This window comes from Ictidomys tridecemlineatus, chromosome X (genome assembly GCF_052094955.1).
Source record: "Ictidomys tridecemlineatus isolate mIctTri1 chromosome X, mIctTri1.hap1, whole genome shotgun sequence".
Lineage (NCBI taxonomy): Eukaryota > Metazoa > Chordata > Mammalia > Rodentia > Sciuridae > Ictidomys > Ictidomys tridecemlineatus.
This window is the reverse complement of record NC_135493.1, coordinates 35,203,626-35,227,603: the sequence shown is the minus strand read 5'-3', so window position 1 is coordinate 35,227,603 and position 23,978 is coordinate 35,203,626. Positions and strand designations below refer to the sequence as shown.

Genomic DNA, 23,978 nt, shown 5'->3' with positions numbered 1-23,978 from the left:
TCTCTATCAATTAGAGAAATGTAAATCAAAACTATTCTAAGATATCATCTTACTCCAGTCAGAATGGCAACTATTATGAAGATAAAAAACAAGTGTTGGTGAGGATGTGGGGAAAAGGGTAGGTACACTCATACATTGCTGGTGGGACTGCAACTTGGTGCTGCCAATATTGAAAGCAGTATGTAGATTCCTTGGAAAACTGGGAATGGAACCACCATTTGACCCAACTATCCCTCTCCTTGGTCTGTGCTCAAAGGACTTAAAAACAGCATACTACAGGGACACAGCCACAACAATGTGTATACCAGCACAATTCACAATAGCTAAACTATGGAACCAAACTAGATGCCCTTCAGTGGATGAATGGATAAAAAAAAAATGTGGTATATATACACAATGGAATATTACTCAGCAATAAAAGAGAATAAAATCATGGCATTTGCAGACAAATGGATAGCATTAGAGAAGATATTGCTAAGTGAAGTTAGCCAATCCCAAAAAAACAAATGCCAAATATTTTCTCTGATATAAGGAGGCTGACTCATAGTGGGGTATGGGGGGAGCATGGGAGGAATAGATGAATTCTAGATAGGGTAGAGGTATGGGAGGGAAAGGGAGGGAGCAGGGGGTTAGCAAGGATGGTGGAATGTGATGGACATCATCATCCAAAGTACACGTATGAAGACACGAATTGGTGTCAACATACTTTATATACAACCAGAGATATGAAAAATTGTGCTCTGTATGTGTTATAAGAATTGTAATGCATTCTGCTGTCATTCACTTTTTTAAAAAAAATCAATAAAAATAGTGTCTAAGGTAGCATTGAAAGGACAAAAGTCCCAAATTAAAATGATTGTGATCATTTAGGCATCAAAAAAGAAAATAGTAATTCTAAACTCTTGAAGCACATGTAATCTGTGAAAATATTGAATCTGTAAAGTCCAAATATTTAATATAGAGAATATAAAATATCAATACAAACAAAATCAAAGAAGGATTAAAATAACAGTATAGACATAGATGGTTGTTGGTTTTGTTAAGTGTCAGCCTTTTACAATTAATATTTTTCTATTTCTCTATTTAAATCATAAGTCTGTATTCCATTTTTATATCCCCTTATTATACAGAGAGAAATTTGATTTCCAAAACTTGAATTTTTTTTTCTCATTTGCAAAATTTCTCCCCAACACCACTACCAAAAATAAACCTAATAAAAATGCCAAGCTTCTTTAGAGTTATTTTGGTGTTTAGATTATACTATGCTTGAAAGCTTACATATTCTGTTTCTCTGTGTTTATCAAGTTTGTTTAGTTTGGTTCATTTATCTCTGTATACATTTAGTTTTAGTGTTTGTTGTTTCCCAATCTTTTCTATTCATTTCTATTTTTGAAAATGTACAACAATCACATCCTTATAAATCTTATCCACAACAGTGACTAGATTTGCCCTCCCAACTGAAATGATTTTTAAATCAATAAAATATATAAGATGATGGATTTCAAGATACTGGGCTTCAGAGAATGAAAGTGACCCCAAGAGAAAGAAATGAGAAATAGATCCTGTTCCCAGCAATCAGAGCAAAAAAAAACCTCATAATTCACGAAGCATTAGGAAGGTTGCTCAGATGAGTTTTGCCTCTGAAGTAGGACAAATTATTCCCAGATTAATTGCTGCTCTTCTCCTTTCAAACCTTGAAAACAAGATTCACGAGGATCAAAATGATTCCAAGTAACTTAACTGCATCTCAGAACAAAGCTCAAAAAGACCTTTTGGAGTACAAAATAATACAGCATTGGGCAAGGTAAAATTTATCACATCTGACATCCAATAAAAGATTTTAAGGCATCTAAAGAGTCAGGAAAATAGGACCCAAAATGAGGAAGAAAGTCAAAGTACAAATCAAAGAGACTAAATTTGTTTTTTTATGATCAGAGATTGTTGCTTTTAGCTTTTCCTCTTACTGGTACCTACTGAAATTTTCTTCATGGCCTGATACATGACCAATTCTGAACATGTATTATGGTCATTTGAAGAGAAGATATATTCTCTATTATTTACTTGTTATATTGTTTAGATCTTTTACATTCTTTTCTATTTGTCTGAAAGTCTCCTTCTTTACTAAATGTATTTTGTCCTGAATTCATTTTTCCTATCATCAGGATCATTATGTCTACTTATACCTTGTATTTTCTCTGTATACAATGGTTCATTACTTTATACTTTAGCCTTTCTGTGGGTTTCACTATGTGAATGAATCTAAAATTTAATAGATGAGCTCAATCTGAAATTCTTTTTGAATAGGTAAGCTAAGTCCATTTACTTTTACAGAAATGAATTGTTTTGGTAGCAATAATTTCATGCTATTTTATGCTGTACTAATATATGCTATGCTATATTTCTAGGTGTGTTTTTGTTTTGTTTTATGGTTGTCTTCTAAAATGCTATGTACCCCCCCTTTTAATTCGACTTCTGCTGTTTTTTAATCACTTTAAATAACAGCCTTGACTTCCACTTATTAATTTTCTTTGACATATAAAAATTATATATACACACACACACACACACACACACACACACATATATATATATATATATTTTAAGGTATACAATTTAATGTTTTGATATACATATACATTGTAAAGTGATCACCACATTTTAGCTTATTATATAGATAGATACACACACATACATACAAAAATGACAATAAGATATATATGTAGCCTCTATCTTATCATCATTTGTGAATGTGTTTTATGGCTATCAAATATCAATATGGGGGCTGGGGATGTGGCTCAAGCGGTAGCACGCTTTCCTGGCATGCATGGGGCTCGGATTTGATCCTCAGCACCACATACAAACAAAGATGTTGTGTCTGCCGAAAACTAAAAAATAAATATTAAAATTCTCTCTCTCTCTCTCTCAAAAAAATATCAATATGGGTGATAGTTTAAAATACTGTATAGGTTTTACCTCAATGGTGTTGCCCCTTCTCCAACTTATAGACTGTGGAAGTCAGTGAGGATATTCAGTCATGAAGTCAGAAACAAGACTTCTGCAGAAATTCAGGGGACACGTTTCCAGGTGACTATATTTTTGGTGCTGGGACTAGAACCCAGAGCCTCACACACGCTACACAAGCACTCTTCCACTGAGCAATACCCTTAGCCTTTCCAGGTGATTTTACTACTGGATGTTGCTCTTTCCAGAGGGATGCTCATACTGTCAGCTACACAGGTCTACTCTATCCTGACTGTTCAGCTCTTTGCATTCTTAAATCTACTGTCTATAGAAGCAGGCACTTTAGCAATTTAATATAATTTTGAAAATGCATCTTAGACATTTAGTGATCTTCCAGCAAGATTTGGTTATAGATTTCCAGCTGAAAGTTTAAAAGGTTTTTCGATTAACTCACAACCAGAGAATACTTACAAACCTGTAGTGCCTCCACCAGGAAAAGATAATTCATCTCATACTTTCATAGTATTAATTAGAAAACTTTGTAATTTCAATGTAAAAGTTTTAAATACACAGATAGCAGGATACAAAGAAGCCATAACTCACAATGTTGATTCTTATGACCTCATTAGCACAGAATCCAATGACACTCATATTAAAGACAATTGACATTCTGTCTTTATTAATGAATCATCAGCTAATTGCCTTAAAGATAAATTAACAAATAAAAAAGAGGCCATATCATCTTAGTTCCAGAACTTAGACTTCCTCTGGGATATTACCATTCTTCATCAGAGTGGGCATCTCTCTTATCTTGACAATCAGTTTTATCATCACAGTATTTGTTCAGGACAGACAGAACTAGAAGAAATAGACTTCGTAAAGATCAACTTAAGAAATGCCCTATACATAAATTCAAGCAGGGAGATGAGTATAATGTAAAGGCCATTTGTTAGGATAAACATGAAGATGGAGATAAGCTCAGAATTCTTCCCCATTTCCATGTTTATCACTGCAAGTGTGCAGACCCTTGGCTCACTAAAACAAACAAACAAACAAAAAAAACCCTGTCCACTTTGCAAGCAACAAGTTGTTCCTTCTCAAGGTGATTCAGACTGTGACATGGATAATATCAAGAAGAAAACAAGGTGTCAGAACATACTGCTTTACTTGGACCTTTAGCTTCTGTCAGTGTCCAGTCATTTAGATGATATCACATGCATGAGCTTTGTCAGAATCCTATTCACATCAGAACCTGACAATCTTCAGGCTATGGAAGATCACAATGAAAATACAGATAATAAGTAATACAGAAAATTAGAATTAACAAATATAGTGTTGTAGTCCAATTACAGCTTAATAATGAATGGGATTACAACATAATACTGTTTGACTTTCAGAGGGTTTTACTTTCTTTTATGTTTATTTAAAGGTATGCAGTTTTTTTCTTTGTTTTTTGTTTTTTGGCTTACAAATTTTTTATTTATTTAGTTTTCAGGTCTATCCAATTACTGAAACTGGCATTTTGATGCTAGTATTTATCTCTTGGAGTTACTACTAATAAGTAGACCAGACCAGTGCTATACCTTGAGCATCAAGTCAGGTCTTTTAGGATGAAATAGAACAAAATGTCTTAAGAAATTCTTATTACAGTTTAAGATGACAGTATGCAAATGTCTTATGATTCCACAGGAAATCAAGAGCTAAACCAACTCTCAATGGCCATAGAATTTGTTTGTTGTGGTATTTCCCCAAATTGTCATGATTAGTGACAGGAAACAAGGTAATTTAGCATTTTTCTTCTTATCAGCACCACAAGGAAACTCAAAACTGTCTTTTTCCTTCCTGATCCTAAGTAGCCTTATTCTGATGGGAAAGGTCTGTGGCCAATGCAGATTTCAAAAAGTTTCTTAAGGTTTTTAACATTATAGTGCAATGTATTAATTTGATTCAATACTTAACATCTCTGGATCTGACTTACTGAACTTCTGTGTCATTAAGGGCTTTGTGCTGTTGTGATCAAAGCAAAAAGAAAAAAAAAAAAACACAGAAACACCGAACTTAAGCAACCTTAAGATTTGGAGCAGATTCTTTTTAATAACAGCATCTTATGTTAATCAGACCTGCTAAACTATGTACAGAGGAAAGTATTCTAGTATTGGATTAGAAAATAAGTGTTGATGTTCAAGAAAACTAACAATATATTGATGCAACATATTGTGAAAAGTTAAATTATATTGAACATCATTATAAGTATGTAGAAAATATAGACATGTATAAATGAGGTGCTAAGAATTTTTTAAAGTTTATTTTTTAGGTAATACATAAAAGCATATGATGCTAAAAGTTTTTATATGGCCTTGTATGAAAGGAGTTTGAAGGCTAAAATAATGTTTTCTACTTTAAGAAAATAATACCATATATATCGCATTTACTACTCATAATAACATCAGTGAAGTTTATTTATATGCCTCTCTTCATTTCCCATTTTTAAATGTGCTATTTCTACTTCGTCTGAACATACAGTATTTACCTTCTAATTTGTGTACTTATTCCTACTTTTAATCTTAATTCTATGATTGCAAATATTCAGCACTCATCTTTAGTTCTTTTGCCTGAGCATCCCCAGTCATGTCTTGATTAAACAAAGTTAGTTTTTACTAAATTGTTCTGAAAGGGCTCATGTGTGTGATATCATCTAAGTACACTTAAGTGACAGCAATTTTCTCCCAACAGCCTTGAAAACTGAATGATCGTTTGATTAGATGAAAAATCTTTTGCTTGCAATTTATTTCTTTGAGAATTTTTTATTTTGATTTTTAAACTATTTTTAGTTGTAGATAGACACAATATCTTTATCTTATTTATTTATTTATTTGTTTGTTTGTTTATTTATTTATTTATTTTAATGTGGTCCTGAGGATCAAAACCAGTGCCTTATACCTGCCAGGCAAGTGCTTCACCACTGAGTCACAACCCCAGCCCAGGTTTTATTTTTAATAAAACTCCACTGTTGACTTGCTCTGCCACTGCCTATGAAGACTGATACCACTTGATTTTCTTTCCTTTGTAAAAGATGAGTTTCCCCCATCCCTAGAAGAACTGAGGATACAATCTTTATACATTAGCTGTAATTGTTTCATTAGGCTACTCCCTTATACACTACTCAGGGATCACAATAGGGCCCTTAGATATTTAGATTTGTATCTTCTACTCCTTCTTCTCCTGCCATACTGAGGATTAAACCCTGGACCTCGCACATCCTAGGCAAGCTTCTACTACTAAGCTACACACCAGCCCTTTTATTTTTTCCATAAAAAAGCCTTTTTTGATTATAGTCCTGAATATTATTTATGTTTTATTTTTTACTTCTCTTTTTTAAGGATTCAAATTATAAATATGCAATATTTCTTTGTTTATCTGCTATATCAATTCTTATGTAATTTTATCTACTCACTATTATGTTTCTATTTCCTTATTTTTAAACCCATTATTCCAGAGGTATCACATATATAAAATAAATTATAAAATAAATTTTATTTTAATTATACAGTTGTATACCTATTTCTCTTCTTAACATTTTCTTTATATATTATAGTTACAAGACTTTGTAATAAATATGTTTGCAAATATCTTCTTTTGGTCTGTTGCTTGACTTTTCATTTTCTTCACTGTGTCTTTCAATACAGATGTTTAATTTTAATAGAGAATACACTGGCTTTGCATCTTATGACCTTACTAAATTAAAAAGTTCTAGTAGTACTATCGCAATTTCCTTTTCTTTTCTGTTTTTATTTTTAATTTTTTTTAGTTGTTGACAGACCTTTATTTTATTCATTTTTATGTAGTGCTGAGAATTGAACCCAGTGCCTTACACATGCCCGGCAATTGTGCTTCTGTTGAGCTACAGCCCCACCCCACAATTTCTTTTTCAATGCATATAGCCAAGTCATGTATAGTTTTCAAGGATTCATATGTAGATGTTCATGTTTTCTATGAACAGAGATAATTTTATTTTTTCTGGTCAAACTATATACCACTATATACCTTCAGTAATTGCTCCAGGGTCAAATATCAAACCACCAGAGGCAGCCCCTATGCTCCAGCACCTGCTGAAATGATTCAAACTAGCCAATCCTAAACCTGCTTGAGGTCGGTGATAGCAACTCAGAGTCAAAGAGCCTGATAAAGAAGGTGTTTCAGGGTGTGGACTTATTTGGCTGCTTAAGAAAGGAAACTGACCTGTCTCTAATTTGGGCCAAGATAGTTTATTAAAACCATACTAAAAATACCTGTTAACATTTTATAATCCACATAGAGTCAATGTTGCATAACTTCAATTAAAATGCAGAAAACTTTGCAATCATAAAGGTCAGCTTACCAGCTTCCAATTTTTTTTTTTTTTTTTGGTGGTACAGAGAGGATGGAACCTAGGGCCTCACACATTCAAGTCAAGTACTCTACTACTGAGCTATATCCCCAATCCCCCTTCCTGTCTCGTATGCTATAGTTTTATGTATTACATCACCATCGATTATATACCCTAAAAGAATGTTATAAAGTTTTCCTTAAACTGTCATATGTGTAAGAAAGTAATCTAAAAGAAAAATATATTTTATATTTTCCATTTCTAGTGCTCTTCATTTCTTTGTGTGGATCCAACTTTCCAATGACTTGGAATCAACTTCCTTCTGCCTAAATAAATTCCATTACAAATTCCTGTGATGTAGGTCTAATAGCAACAAGTTCCCTTCTATTTCTTTTCTATAAAAAGTCTTTATTTTCTTTCATTCTTGAAAGACATTTTCATTGGAAAAAGCAAATGTGGTTGAAAGGTTGAGTTTTTCATTCAGCACTTTAAAAATGTCTCATTCTCTTCTGAGTTCCTAATTTCCTGATGCATAGCCAACTATTCATTGAGTCATGGCTCCCTGTATGAAATATGCCATTTTTCTGTTTTAAGGATTCAAATTATAAATATGAATTAAATATAAATATGCTGCTTTCATGATTTTCTTCATTTTTGCTTTCAACTGTTTGATTATGAAGTCCCTAGAAATAGACTGTTCAATGTTCATTGGTTCAAATTTATTTTTCCCTCTTTATTCTTTTGATATTCTCCTTTTTGAACCCCAATTACATGTATTTTAGTCAATTTGCTATTATCATCAAATCTCTAAGGGTCTGTTAATGTCATTGAAAATGAATTTTAATTTTAAGAATAGTCTTAGGTTTATAGAAAAAATGACTGGAACATATCCAGTGTTCTTATATACTCTCTCCCCTGCATGTATACAGAGCCTTTTTTTAATGTGTGATGGTCTCCCAAAAGGAAACACAGAAGAGACTCAAAAAATAAAGTTTGTAATACTCATAAGAACTAGAAAAAATAAGCATGGTATGTCACATTGAGCCACATGGGAAAGTACCATCACTGGTTAGGTAGCTGAAGGGGCAGGAGCAAGGAGAGATTAGATCATGACCTATATTGGAATAGCTATGAGAAAGGCAAGGAAGCATAGTTTAAACAGCTTAGGATTGGTTGGTATGAATAATGGATGTATTCTAAACTGCAAAGGTAAGCCTTATGTACCCAGTTGCCTGGTATCTGGCCCTGGGTTGAGTAAGGCACAGGTGTATTGCCTCCTGGGGTGTTGTACAGGTCAGATAGAGTAGATATGGCTCTGGATAGGTTAGTTTGCCTAACCAAGGCATGTTCCAGGCTGAACCCTTTTCTATCTCTGAGAACTGTCAAGCCCAGAGAGGGCAATCTCTCCTCATCCAGAAAGGTTTTAAAAATTGTCAAAATATCATAATACACAGAAAATAAAAATAATAAACTATGTGGTAAACAATACATTTAACATCCTTCACCAAAGTGGTAAACTCTTAGAATTGTTGATCCACACTGAAATATCACTATCCATAGTTTACATTAGGTTTAATTGTTGGTGTTGAACATTCATTGGTTTCATCAAGTGTATAATGACATCTGTCCATCCTTAAAGTATCATATGAAGTAGTTTCACTGACCTGGAAATCCTATGTTCTGCCTATTCATCCCTCTTGACCACCAACCCCTGGAAGTTATTGATCTTTTACTGTCTCTATAGTTTTGCTTTTTCTAAAATGTTACATAGTTGGACTCATGCAGTATGTGGCCTTCTTTGTTTTGTTACCTCCATTCTACTTTAAAGTCCATCAATAATGTGTTTTTTTAATCTAGCAATTTTTTTTCACTTTTTCAATTTGTATTTATATTTTTTATTTTTTTATTTGTCTGCTGAGATTCTTTTCTCTTTCCATTATTTGAGTTTGTGTATTCATGTTGTTGAGAATAATTATTTAATAGCTGTTTCAAAATCTTTGTTTACTAATTCCCTCAATGGTAGATCTTGGGGTTTGTGCCAGCTGATTGTCTTTTTCTCTTGAAAAGAATTAATTTATTCCCAGTTCTTCTTATCTCTTATTATTTGGATTGTTTCCAGGATATTATAGACACTATGTTCTGCAGAATCTGTATTCACATATTCTTCTGTGATGAGTGTTATTTCTTTTGTTTTAGCAGCCAGTTAATTTGGTTGGGTTCTAACTGAAAACTGTTGCCTGCAAAGCAGATGACATAAAATATTTGTTCTTAGTTGAGCTGCTTTGTTATGCTCCACACATATGTGGTTTGGGCATTATTCAGAGACATTAGGAGAAAGAACATTAGAACAAGATTCACTCTTGTTCTTTGCCTTTTTGGTTCCCTTTTCTTTCTTTCTGGAGTTCATGATTGCACCAGACTCAACCTTCTTAGTCTTCAACCCAGGAAGCCTGCAGTTTTTCCTACAGATCACCAGCTGTGCTAACTCTCATACTAAATGCTATGAAAACAGGGAGCTCACAGTGTACATCTGCTTTGTCAGTGCATGGACCCTCTAGCCAAATCTTCCTGCTTTTGTTTACTCCCCTGTGACTTTGATTTATGCCCAGCATTTATAATTGTAATTTATGAGAGAGGTTCTTAGTCATTATCAGGCACTTAGTCATTTTTCTTTTCTTCCCTCTCTTAGATATTTATTTCAATTTTTTCTCCTTTGGGCACCTAGCAAAATAATCTTTATCTCTTAAACTTTTCTTGAATTTCATTCCTGAGTTGGATCACCTCTCATTTCTTTTTGTTTGTTTGCATGCTGAAGTTTGAATTTCAGAGTAGACATTTATTTTATATTTGCAAATCATTTTTTTCCTGATGCTTAAATTCTGTTAGAGTACTCAGGGTTTTTGTTGTCTTTATTTCTACAGAATTTTTATCAGCTGAAATAATTTGATCTTCACCTTGTATTATTTATAACAGTTTTATGTAGGTGTAGATTGGTATTTAAAATGTCTTACCTCTTCCAGAACAGCACTACTTGCCAAGTGCAAGATGTTTTAGTTACTGACTACATTGCTTATTTTAAAAGAAGTATGTGTCTATGTGTGTTTTTAATCAATGTTACATTTTTCTCCAGGTGCAAGGGTTTTTGATTTTATGATTTACTTTGGTTTCTGTATGACCCTTAATTTCCTCTCCTTGTTTCATTTTCTTTTCTCTGTATCAAGCATCCAAGGGATACATCTGCCTTCTAAGTTGCCACTCTTGCTATCAGACATATTATCTTTTCAAAATTGCTACTTATTTCTGAGCACTTCCATATCCATTTTTTATAATTCATCACTACCCAGGTCTCTTATCCAGCAGCTTTCAGATTTTTCTAAGCATTTTCTTTCTCAAAGAGGATTCCTCTTTTTACTGGGAGTCATATGTTTCTGGTTCTGTATCTCTTGCTTCCCTGCTCCTTTTTCCTATATTTCACATCTTCTATTTAATTATCTACTTTGTCTTGGGTCATGATTATGCAAGTTTGGAATGTTTAGTTCACACTTACAAGTACTTTAAAATTTATACTAGTCTCTATATCTTGCTTATGCTGTAGACAAGAGATAGAAAGAATTTAGTTCGCTCTTCTTGTTTGTGTGATTTCTTGGATTTTATATATACATATATATTTTGGATTATATATCATACAAAACATATATATATGTGTGTGTGTGTGTGTGTGTGTGTGTGTAGATTCAGATGTTAGTAGCTCAATTTATCCTATGGGAAGCCAGAAGTTCCTGGACTTTCCTTTGTTACTAATGTGCACAAAGACAGCATTGCACCTCTAAAAATATACTAATGTGCACAAAGACAGCATTGCACCTCTAAAAATATATTTATTTAGATATTTTTTTTTCATTTTACTAAAAGATATGCCACTATTTCTTAATGCAAATATGGTGATTTTTACTGCCACCTGTTCAAGAAAAATTATTAACACTATTCAAATCCAATCAAGTTCTTGCAATGTACTTTCCAAGATGGAAAATTTTTTTGAAGTACTAATTGTAGTGGCTGTCATTTCCAGGTAGAAGACAATAATATTTCTAAACACTATGTTTATTATTGTACTCTTTTTATAGGCCAATTAAAATGCAAAATTTATATAGCAAGACCATTTTTATAATCTCAATCATCATGTTTCACTAGAAATCTGTTAAAATTTAATTATGTGGAACTTGCATATTGAGAAGGAAATAATCTATTTTTTGTTAGTGCTGGGCCTTTTATGCAGCCATCTGTGCTGAGCAAGTCATAAGACCTGGAAAGGGTCTCTAAGCTCTTCTTAAAAGATTCCATTGCGGAGTCCATGATCTTTTTTAACTGCCTTTACCATCAGCTTGTTCACTTCAGAACATTTTCTCATTTTTGCTTAACATATGATAATTTATTCAGTATGTCTGCTGAGCCTCTCCTGAAATTTCTCACTAAGAAAACAGTAGAAACCAATTAAGAACCTAGATAACAAGAGCCGTTCTTAATTAACTCTGTAGAAATCATTTTAAAGGTTCCCTTAACGCAATGATTGTGACCAACCAGAAGTTTATATCGGCTCTGTTTTTTTTTTTTTTTTTAACAACAGAATGAGTTCAGTTAGTTTGCATGCCTTTTCCTACAGGGCCATGTTTTAACTCTCAATCTTGAAAATCCTTGTTATATTGTCAGTACACAAAAAGACAGCAAATAGTAAAGCAGTAATCCAAAAATAGATGAAGTATTGGAACACAGCACTGGAGTCTATTTTCTCACTATATTATAAGGTGAAGAAAGGTTGTTTCATATATTTAGCAAATGCTTATTGATGTTGTAATATAATAATGCAATATCAGGTCTTATGAATACAGAAAAATCTGCTAGGTGCATTTAGATCTAGGACATCTATTGATTATATATGGTGGTTCCTCTTCAGTATAAGCTCTGGGATTATTAAACTCCTTCTGACTATTATTTATTCATTCACTTGGAGAGTGTTTATAGCTTCGTGTGGAAATGAGTAGGAGAATTTCCCTTTTGAAAGAGCTGTATATAGCTGGGTGTGGTGGTGCACACCTGTAATCCCAAAAGCTTGGTAGGCTGAGACAGGAGAAAAGCAAGTTCAAGGCAAGCCTCAGCAACTTAGTGAGGCTTTAAGCAACTTAGCAAGACCCTGTCACAAAATTTAAAAAGGGCTGGAGATGTAGCTCAGTGATTAACCACCTCTGGGTTCAATCCCTGGAGAGAGAGAGAGAGAGAGAGAGAGAGAGAGAGAGAGAGAGAGAGAGAGAGAGAGAGAGAGAGAGAGAGAGAATGAATAAAGAAGGAAGGAAAAAAGAAAGGAGGAAGGAAGGAAGGAAGGAAGGAAGGAAGGAAGGGGAAAGAGAAGGAGAAAGAAAAAGGTATTGTGCATGTTCTGCCATGGACAAGAGGCAGAACCCTACTTTTCTTAAGCCTTCTCTAAAGCAAATTAGAGACTTAGAGGATACCACAGGGAGAGTTTGAAAATCTTATAGAATTTGGGAAGCATAGTAACTCTTGCCCAAGAAAACAAAAGGTGAAAGACTAGTTAGTATTATTGGCCTAAATGGCTCTGGCCAGTCTGTCAACAAACTGAAGATGGGGGAAAAATGCATGTGTTCAAGAAGCAAATGTGGACCTCTTTAAGGAAAATAAAATCTGTTAACTTTTTGTTGTTGTTGTTGTTCTGGAGATTGAACCCAGGGGAGCTTAACTACTGAGCAACATCCCCAGCCCTTTTTTATATTGTTTAGAAAGAGAGTCTCACTAAGTTGCTGAGGCTGGCTTTGAACTTGTGATCTTCCTGTTTTAGCTTCCTGAGCTACTGGGATTACATACATGTGCCACCACACCCAGCACCCTGATGACTCTGAAAAGGGACCACGTGGGGAGATCTGAACACAGTACTGTGATGAAATCCAAAATTTATGAGATAAATGAGGAGATTTTAAGAAGCTAAAGAAGCATTTTATCATTAAAAGACCTATATTGGGAGATCCCTAGTAGAGAATCTCCAAAAAGAATCCCAAAGTAAGGAGGAGAGGGATATGGGAGTAGGAAGGATGGTAGAAGGAATCTGACATTATTACCTTATGTACATATGTGACTAAACAACTAGTGTGATTCTACAGCATATTCAACCAGAAGAATGAGAAATTATACTCCACTTATGTAAGATTTGTCAAAGTGAATTCTACTGTCATGTATAACTAATTAGAACAACAACAAAAAAGTTACCAGGGATAACTAGGAGCAATACCCCAAGACTGAATTTTAAATTTAATGGAGAATCTCAGTGCCTTTGAAATAAATTGTGGGCATCCTACTACCATTTTCTTTGAATTCTAAGTTTTCATTAAAGAGCCACAGATTGAAAAAGTATTAAAAAGTGAACTATATTTTGCAGATTTAAAAAAAAGAATCCCAAAGTAAAAAAAATCAATAACATTGCATTCCCCATCTTCATAAAAACACAATGCCATTTTGTCATTTTTCTGTACTTATGTTTATCCCTCACTGAAACTTGGTAGGAGACAGAAATCTTGGCTAGTGAGCAGGGAAGAGAAAGATCAGAAGATAGGGAAACTAGTGACTGTGTCCTCCTCCTCAACTCCAGGCTTTTTCTTCTGGTCAGGCTCCAGTTCAAAGAAAGCAAAACTTCAAATTAAATCAGAATTTAAGAGTTTTGTTGATTATATTGGACTGAACTGAGTAATGTAACCACTACATTGAATTAGATTCTTTAATATTTAATAAAAGAAATATTCGCTTATGACCTAAGAAAAGAAGAAAAACTCTGGGATATAAGTGAGTTCCCATTCAAGGAATGGTTAAAAGGAAAATCTCAAGGCAGGTTTTAAAGAACGATGAAAAAAGTAATAAAATTAGTTTCTGCTTCCAAACAATTGATTGACTCCTGGTGCTTCAATAAACCAGTTAAAGAAAATATCAGATGGTATGCTCTGAGAAATTATTGTTATATATCTCTTGTGTGGTTGTGTTTTGATTTGTGAACTAATTTCTATGAAAAGCCTTATACTGAGGCAATATATTTTTCTTTTAAAAGACGGTTATTTTAAAACTCAGTTTAATGTTCATACATGCTTATTAAAATTTTTGAATTCACAGAAAAGTAGAAATGGAAAACTAATGGTCTAACCTTCATTAATAATTTGGCATATTTCCTTTCAGTAATTTTAGGCATGATTTCTTATTTGTTTCTATTATATTTGTAAGAATTTTTTTTGGGGGGGGGTACTGGGGATTGAACTTAAGGGCACTTAACCACTGAGCCACATCCCAGCCCTTTTTATTTTTTATTTTGAGACAGGGTCTCACTAAGATGTTTAGGGCCTTGCTGAGCCTGGCTTTGAACTCGTGATTCTCCTGCCTCAGCCTCAGCATGCTGGTTTTAAAAGTTTACATCATGCATTTTTTCCACCTTATAATAAAATAAAAGGCAATTTTAGTATTATTTCAATCACTTTGAACCGTTACTTTTTTCCTTTTACTTATTTACTGTTGAGTTTATATTTAATATATTAATAAGTACAGATCCTAATTATATAGTTCATTGATGTTTGGGGGTGTTTTTTTGGGGGGTACCAGGGATTGAACTCAGGGGTACTGGACCACTGAGCCACATGCCCAGCCTTATTTTGTATTTTATTTAGAGGCAGGGTCTCTTGCTGCTGAGTTGCTTAGTGCCTTGCTTTTGCTAAGACTGCCTTTGAACTCATGATCCTCCTGCCTCTGCCTCCAGATCAGCTGGGATTACAGGCATACGACACCGTGCCTGGCACCATTGAGTTTTGATAATATTCATTCATATAACCATCAACCAAAAGCAGATAAAAAAAAATCCCAATACTTTGTAAGTTTCCTCGTGCTGCTTTAAAATAATGCTCACGACCCAGGATCAACTACTGTTCTGACTCCACCCCCCCCCCATTATAGATGTTGTTTTACTTTCCTTCAAATTTCATACAAATGGAATAATGTATTTTATGCTCCCATGGGTCTGGCTTTTAATGCTCAACATATTTTGGAGATTAATCTATGTTGTGCATATCAGAAGTTAATTCTTTTTTATTGTTGAATAATATTCTAGCATATAACTACTTCACAGTTTTGGTTACCCATTCTCTTATCAAAGGATATTTGGATCTTTCTACATTGGGCCTGTTAGGAAGATCATAAGGCTGCCTTGAACATCATTGTAAAAATCTTTTTGGTATTTGAGTTTTCATTTCTCTTGATGTAGAATTGCTGAGTCAAATGTGTTTGATTACTGTTTTCAGAAACTATATTTTATTCCATAGTGTTTGTAGTATTATTGATACCACTATCAAGTTTGGAGAATTCTACATGCTCCACATCCTTTTCTATAGTTGTTTTCCTTAGTTTTATTTTTTCCTTAACTTATCATTTTGAAATAATTATAAATTCACAGGAAGTTGCAAAAAGAATACATAGATGCTTTTTTGTTTGACATACATCTGTAGTATGTCAAACTTAGAAATGGACATTGTTTTACTTACTATTTGATATATTAATAAGTACAGATCCTAATTATATAGTAAGTAAACTACAAACTTCATTGAATTTTTACCAGTTTTTACACGCACAAACATGAATGTGTCTCTGTGTATGAATATGTGTGTGTATAAAGTTCCATGCAGTTACATTCCATATTCATCCACAATCACAATCAAGATACAGAACTGCTTCATCATCACAAAGAACTCCCTTGTACTATCACTTTTTAGTGGCACCTCTTCACCCTTCCTGTGTGCTCTAGCAACCATAACAGTGCTCTTAGTCCATGAAAATTTTATTGTTTTGACTTTTTCATGTGTTTGGGGTTTTTGTTTGTTTGTTTGTTTGTTTTCTGCCTTTGTTTGTGAAGAATCACAAACCAGCCTCAAACTCAAGATATTCCAGCCTCAGCCTCATGAATAGCTGAGATTACAGGTAGGGCACCATGGTTGGTTTTAATTTTTATAATTTTGTCATTTTGAATATATTACATTAGTGGAATCATACAATAGTTGACCTTCTGTGATTCACTTTTTTCACTAAGCATAATGCCCATGTTGTTGGGAATATCAGTAGTTTGTTTCATTTTATTGATGAGAAATTTTCCATGGTATGGATGTACTTGAGTTTGTTTAATCATTGAACTGTTGAAGGACCTTTGAGCTCTTCTAGTTTTGTCTATAAAAATTCATGTATGGGTTTCTGTGTGAACATGAATTTTCATTTCCCTGGAATGAATGAACAAGACTGCAAATGCTGGTTTGTATGGTGACTACATTTTTAGTTTTATAAGAAACTGACAAACTATTTTCTGAAGTGGTTCTATCATTTTACATATCCACATATTCAAGGTTCCTTTCTTTCATGTGATTATCTGGTTGTAGCAAATTTTGTCACAAAACATAAGTTGCTGAGGCTGGTTTTGAACTCCTGATCCTCCTGCCTCAGTCTCCCAAGCCACTGGCATATGCCATTGTAAATAAAATAAGGGTATTGTGTCCACTAGCAATTTATGAATGATCTGTTTCTCTGTATCCTTGCCAGCATTTGGTATTGTTGCTATTATTACTTTAGCTGTTCTAATAGGTGGTGTTTAACTTCTTTCCCCTTGCAAATTTGCATTCTATATATCATATTCAGGTCTTTTCACATCTTTTGCACATTTTCTATTGAATCTTTTTTTTATAATTGAGTTTCAAGATTCTTATATATTCTAGATGCAAATCCTTTGGTGCATGTATGGTTTGCAGATATTTCCTCAGAGTCTGTGCCTTGTCTTTTCATTCTCTTAAGTCTTTTTCAGAGAAGAAAATTTTATTTTTGAATACATTTAATTAATCATTTTTCCTTTTTGTAAGTTATGTTTTTTGTGTCATGTCTAAAAACTCAGGACCTAGGCTAAGGTTCTGAAATTTTTCTTCTAAGAATTATTCCAAATTATTTATAGTCTTACATTTTATATTTCAATCCATAATTTACTTTGAAATAATTTGTGTACAATGTGAGAATTTTAGGTCAAGTTTCATATTTTGCCTACGGGTATCTAATTGCTCAAGCAACATTCTTTGGAAAGACTTTCCTCCACTGAAAAGATTTTACAACTTTGTCAAAAATCAACTGCTGGTATTTGTATAGACCTATTTCTAGTCTCTTGATTCCATTGCATTGATCTGTGTATATGTCTTTCAGGCAATAATAAACTTTCCTGATACTATAACTAGACAGTAAGTTTTAACATCAGGTCAAATGATTCATCCCAATTTATTTTTTTACAAAATTGTTTTACTATATAAGATTTTTTGCCTTTTGATATAAATTTTAGTTTGTCAATATCTGATGAAAATCCCAATATAATTTTAATAGGAATTATACTAAACATTCATTTGGGGGAAATTGGCATCTTTACTATGGACACACTATGTATCTTCTGTTAGTTAGATATTCTTCAACTTCTTTCATCAACATTTTATTTAAAACACATCATTCCTATGTTTTGTTTTGTTTTTGTGGTGCTTGGGATTGAACCCAGGGCCTTGTGCATGTGAAGCAAGCACTCTACCAACTGAGCTATAGCCCCAGCCCCCATTCCTATGTTTTTGTTAGATTTATACCAAAATTTTTCATTTCTCTGATAAATTTAAAATGGTATTAAGCTTTTTCATTTTGGTTTTTAAGTATTCATTGCTAGAATAGAGATATAAGATGATTATTTTTATCTTTTGATCTTATATCCTGAGACTTTATTGAATTCAATACTTCTAAACATTGTTTTCTTTGTTTTTTGTTTGTTTGTATGTTTTGAATTTCCATGGAAATTTTTACATTGAAAAATTGTGTCTGGCCTGGGGTTGTGGTTCAGTGGTAGAGCATTTGCCTACCACATATGAGGCACTGGGTTTGATCCTCAGCACCACATAAAAATTGTGTCCATCTACAACTAAGAATATATTTTGTAAAAAATTGTGTCATCTATAAACAATGACAGTTGCATTTCACTTTTTCTAATCTGACTTTTCTTACCTCATTTCCATGGCAAGGATGTAAAAACTATGTTGAATAAGAAGAGTAACAGTGAACATCATTGCCTTTTTCTGTCTTTTTATGTGTATGTGTGTGCCGGGGTACTGGGGATTGAATCCAGGGGTGCTTTACCACTGAACTACATCCCCGGCCCTTTTAATTTTTTTTTTTTTTTTATTTAGGAATAGGGTCTCTCTAAGTTGCTGGGGCTGGCTTTGAACTCCCGATCCTCCTGCCTCCAAGCCACTAGCATATGCTATTGTATCTGGCTTGTTCAGCCTTTTTAATTGGAAACTCTAGAATGTGAGTTGTAGTATCTCATTGCAGTTTAGTTTGCATTTTCTTGCTGAATAATGATAATAAGAACTTTTCAGCATGATTTAATCTTCATATTTTTTTGAAAAAGCTTTTATTCTTATGCTCTTTTATAAAAGCATTAAATAATATAAATCAACATAATTTTGGTATATTGTAAAAGTAGGGTTCCTTTCTTTCATGTGAATATCTGGTTGTAGCACATTTTGTCAGAAAATATTTTGTATCCTCATTGAACTGAATTGGTGACTTAATTAAAAACTAGGTAATAATACATGTATGAATTTATTTTAGACATTCTATTCTGTTCCTTTTGTCTACATACCTATCCTTCATAACAATCCTACAATGTCTTAATTATTACAGCTTTATAGATATCTTGAAATAAAACAGTGTGAAGTCATCAAACTTTGTACTCTTAATGCAGTGTTTCTGACTATTTCAAATTTTTAAAATTTCTTCATAAACATTAGAACTAAATTGTCAATTTCTGAAAAAGAAAATCTGCAAGAATTTTTAGAGAAGTATATTGTATCTACTGATAAATTTAGGAGAATTATGCCTTACAAACATTTTTCCTATCAGTGAAAATCTTACATCTCTTCATTCATTTAGGCCTTCTTAAATTCAATTTTAGTTCTTCCACTAGTTTTTAGATAAAACTCTTTTTTTATGTTTGCTTTTCTGATGGCAAAATGCATAGTCAACTTATTTTATATACCTTAAATCCTTATGATGTCATTCAACTTACCAAGTAAAAAGAAATAATTAGTTACCATTTATTATACTCCAAATCATTGTGCTAGTGTTGTTTAATATTTCACTTTCACATATGCTATAAACTCCAAAATATAGATTTTTTTAAATTTTAGTTGACTGTATTTTCTGCCCTTGCTATTCTGAAAATTCACTGATAGTAAAGCAAAATTCTGTATTTGTCCAGCATTTCATTTCTATTTGATAAGTACCTAGGAGTGAAATGGTTAATATTTACAATAAGTATATATTGAAATTAAATAAAATATTTTCCAAAATGTTTGTAGCATTTTACATTCCACCAGCATTACAGGCATGTTCTAGTTACCCTATCTTTGGTAACTTATATTATAATTAAGTTTTTAAATATAACTTGCCTAAGTTGAATGAAGCAGTGATTTTTCCTTATGGTTTCCATTTGCATTTCCTTAATGAATAATGACATTGAGCATCTTTTCATGAGCTTATTTGTCACTTATATATTTTTTGATTATTAAAATCTTTGAACTATTTTAAATTAGGTTTCCTTACAACTGAGTTCTCTATATAGTCTAGATATATGTCCTTTATCCTAAGTTTTACAAATATCTCACCTATTCTAAAATTTTATTTTTTCTAAGAGCTTTTTGAAGAATAAAAGGTTTGGGCTGGGGATGTGGCTCAATGGTAGAGTGCTTGCCTAGCATATATGAGGCCCTGGGTTCTAGCCCCAGCACCAAACATATAGATAAAGAAGAATGAAAGGTTTATTTTAATTTTTTTAAATATCCAATTAATTGAACTTTTTTTAATAGCTTGTTGGGGGTTTTGTTGTTGTATCTTAACACTTATATTTGTATCTATGATGCCTTTTTAGTGAATATTTACATATGGTATTAGGAAAAGGCACACTTGTTTTTAGCATAGGTATAACAAATTATCTGCTTTATTGGTTTGTGTATATGTGTGTGTGGTTGCTTTGGAGTTTACAGTATACTTCTTTAACCTATTATGATCTCTCTTTCAGTGGTCTTTTTCTATTTCATGAATGGTTTAAGAACCAAAGGTATATTCTATTTTTTTCCTTGTTGCCTTTGGACAATTGCTATTATACATTCTATGTCTTCATTTCTTATAAACTTCATAATACATTATTACTATTTTGCTTTAAATAATTAATATATTCTAGATAAATGTATTTTAAAATATATACTCACATATTTATCATTGCCATGTTTTTCATTCCTTTTTGTAGATTCAGATTTCTATCCAACATCATTTTCCTTTGGCCTGAAAGTTTCAGCAATCCCTATATTAACATATAATAAATCTGTTGGTGATAAACTGATTCAGCTTTTTGTATGTGTGAAAAAAATTGTTATCATTTTTAGAAGATATTTTTAATAGTTATTTCACTTGTCAGGTTTTGTTCTGGCTGTCGTTTGTTTTTTTTTGTTTGTTTGTTTGTTTGCTCGTTTGTTTGATATGTCATTACTTTAATGATGATGTCCCACAACCCTCTGGCTTGCATTTTTCTGAAGAGTTATCTGATCTTATATTTCTCCCTCTGTTTAAATGAGGGGACATTTCCTACACCTTTAAAAGAAGAAAATAGTTTTCCTGACTCTCTAACTCTAAAATCTCTTCTTTATTGTTTCCATCAAGGGTTAAATCAATGTAACTTTTTTTCTCCTTTGAGATAAGCATTTCTCCATATTGATCACATTATTTTTCTTTGGGTCTCCATGATCTGTTCAGGTTAGATTATACACATAGTAGTTTTCCTCCATGTGTGTAAAGCAGGGTTTTGATTAATTTAATTTGAGTACCTAGAGCCAAAGTTCATAGGGTCCTTAACCATAAGATGCTTACATAGTCTCTTTTGTGCTCCTTGAAAAAGTAGAGCTTACATACTCTCTTCCAGTTTTAGGTAGTGGCCTTAAAGACACTTTAGAAACTGGTCATAAAGCTTCCCATGCTTAGTGATTACCCTTCATTTTGAGGACAAGTACCTGTTATCAATTCAATTTCTAAGTGTTCTGGTTCCTAAAATCATTCTATTATTTTAATGCCCTTTCTTCCTCATACTGAGTAGTACTTTATATTTGGTTTAAGTCTAATATCTCATATGTTGGAAGGCATAATATTCATATGACCTATAGAATTTGAGGTTCCATTTTTCTTTTACTACTAAGAAAAAAGATAAAAGTAAGAGTCATTGGCTTTCCTGAGCCCTAGTGCAACTAGAAATAAGACTTAAATTTTTGTTTCCAAATATAATGTGGTTTCTATCATATAAGGAAAATAAAATATATATCATAAAAGTGAATAAAATAGTTTGGGGTTCTTCAGATAATAGTAGCCACACTCAAAACTGCATCTATACATATTATGTATATAATTTATATATATACATATATATATGTATATGTATATATATATATATATATATATATATATATATATTCTTCAGAGAGACTATGTCATTCATGAAATTATGTGTGTTCTTTTTTTGGAATCTGTAATTCTATGTTATAAATTCTGGTTTCTGTTAAGATCTTTTTATATTGGTTATTTTCCTACCAAAAATAAAGCAATTTTTCCTTTCTGTTCATAGAGCCTTAAAATATTATATAACTGATTTTCTAGGCCTCACTTTTAGAAAATATAGACTGACAGAAAACTTCTAGAAATACAGCCATAGAATATAACTACTGAAATGATATTAGATATCATCTAATCCAAGTCATTCATTTAATAGATGAATAAAGCCAAGTCAACCATCTGCTGACAGAATCTGGACTAGAAGTCAGTCTTCCCCATACTCACAGTCCATAGCTATTTCAGCTACATTAGGCTGCTTACCCCTTCATGTAATGACATCCCCCTTGGATAGCTCAGCCTCTGCTTCACCTCTCACAATTTTGCTTCACTTACACCATTTGAATTTTTAGGAACATACATTGGAAACTCCCTTTATAATGTGTGTACTTCAGATAGCTATTGAACATAAACAAGCAAGAAGCCTATCCAAAATGCAATAGAAATTTAAACTTCTCACAGCCTACTAACCACTGAGTTCATCTTTAAAACATCCTTATGTGATCATACTAACAGACTTGCATTTATCAGAATGCAAAGCAAATGGCAGTAAATTATTTTTTTTTGCATGTGGAGAGTTAATAGCTACTATATCATAATATAAAATTAAGAGAAAATTTTACTTCTGAGATGAATATAGACTTTATCAAACTTCTCAATGTGTTTATGCTCACAAGAATAAGAACTGATCATTTTAAAAATATTTAAAAGGCAAATGATGATCTAGTCACAAGAGCAGAAAACTTTTGTCATTCTTTAAGCTCAGTTCTCCATTATGAAAACTCTTCAACTAATTTTAAAGCTAAAAAATAAATTACAATGCATTGGCTGGTAACTGCAATCAACCAGTGAAACAACTTATGGTTGTCACATTATGATGGTCAATTTATTCTTGCCACCCTCCTTAGAAACAAGTTTTTGGATATTCATCGATCATCATTTAGTACATTAGTCTACCAGGTGGTATATGTATTTGAAACAAGGTAATTTTTCAAAAGACTCATTAATATTAGAATTTCCAAAGCTGCCATTTGTTTTATTATGTGTTTTGGCATCCAGCATGATTTTATGTCCTGAAAAACAGATTGTAGCCATTTCATCACTGTCTCTGCCTGATCAATGTCAATATTATTGTATTAGCAACAAATCACTATTAAGAATATGTTCCTTGATAATGGTGATAAATTATGTTGGGAAGTTCCAAAAGATAAGTATTATAGTTGGGCTGGGAAAGATTTTCAAAGTTTATTCTATAGCCTGTGAACTAAACTTCAGTCTCCTTAATCTTCCCCTAAATTTAATTTATGTTTTTTTGAGAAGAGAAAATTTTTGTTTACCCTTTAATATAATTCTAATATGTAGATTTTGGAAAAATATGTTATGACCCAAGGCAAACAAATTAAAACATTCATTTGTACATTGCATCCCTTAAAATATTACAAATAATTATAATACCTAAAATCTGAGAAGCAATTTGATTTTACAAGGGGATTGCTAGTAATATTAAAATTATCCCCAGTTTGAGAAAGAGGGTCAGGGTGACATTTACCTTAAACTTATAATAAAATGGGAGTTGAGAGAGAGTTTGCATGATATACATAAATGCAAAATGTCTAACATTTTAACCTATGTGTTTTGTCTTGCACTCCATTCCTCTTTTCATTTAGCCACAGTTTTTCTAGCATATCCTCTGTAAATGCACTGATTAACCCTCATAACTGTGTCTATGTGGGACTTTAGGCCTTATCATTTGATTGAGTGAATTATACTATCAATGGCATCAAATAAATGGTTTTCTTCTATCAAATTTGATTTTCTTCAGATCTCAGTTTAGACCTGAAAGTCAAATTTTATCCTTCCAAGCTGAATTAGTGGCCCTTCTTCATCATTACATAGCACATTTTAT

General features: G+C 32.7%; 1 pseudogene; it reads left to right on the top strand.

Moving 5' to 3' along the window:
• Positions 1–1,721: 1,721 nt before the first annotated feature.
• Positions 1,722–4,169, top strand: LOC101977172 (E3 ubiquitin-protein ligase RNF13-like; annotated as a pseudogene).
• The last annotated feature ends 19,809 nt before the right edge of the window (positions 4,170–23,978 follow it).